Source organism: Alligator sinensis, unplaced genomic scaffold (genome assembly GCF_000455745.1).
Source record: "Alligator sinensis unplaced genomic scaffold, ASM45574v1 scaffold278_1, whole genome shotgun sequence".
Lineage (NCBI taxonomy): Eukaryota > Metazoa > Chordata > Crocodylia > Alligatoridae > Alligator > Alligator sinensis.
Genome location: NW_005841952.1, coordinates 1,134,683 through 1,135,555, shown reverse-complemented (window position 1 = coordinate 1,135,555; position 873 = coordinate 1,134,683).

Below are 873 nucleotides of genomic sequence, written 5' to 3'. Positions count from 1 at the left end.
CGTGGAGCCGTTCCGCCTCGAGACCGGCGTGCATTGCGGCTGCGCGGAGCGAGCACGCTCGCGGGGCCGAGGTGTATGACGTCATGGTTTTCTCCGATTAAAAAAAAAAAAAAAAAGAAAGAAAAATCCCCAATTTTCGGTTAAAAGAAAAAAAATCAAGTCCCATTCTTCCATGATTTACATGAAACTCTAGCTATAAATTAATTCATTAATAATTAAAGAATTTTTGTTCCATTGGTCTAATAAAAGCGATCTCCGCTGCGAGGCCCGATGACTCTCTCTAGCTCTTAGCGGTGTTTCATTTAAATCGTGGGGAAACGTGGATTTGGGGGTACCACAAGTGATAGTTTCTGTCACCGCGTGTGATGTCACCGCAGTGAGGTCACTGGAGGGCCGGGTGACCTCACCCCCCTGGTGCCAGCTTCTTCCCACCCAGGCACCGCAGTGACATCACAAGCCTGGAACCTCGAGCGGGTGATGATGCAATCGCAGGGTCGTCACGCAAGCACCGTGGGACAAGCGATAGTTTCTGTCACCGCGTGTGACGTCACCGCAGTGAAGTCTTCAGAGAGCCGAGCGACCTCACACCGTGGTGCCAGCTTCTTCCCAGGCATTGCAGTGACATCACAAACCAGGATCCCTTAACCAGTGATGATGCAATCACAGGACCGTCGTGCTACCACCATGACCGTAGGTCACAGTCCAGCGATAGTTTCTGTCAGCGCGTGTGATGTCATCGCAGTGAAGTCACCGGAGGGCCAAGTGACCTCACACTCTGGCACCAGCTTCTTCCCAGACACCGCAGTGACATCACATGGCAGCACTGCAGGAAGGTATTACAGCATGGCAGTGTCCAGTGAAAGGCCGCGTCCC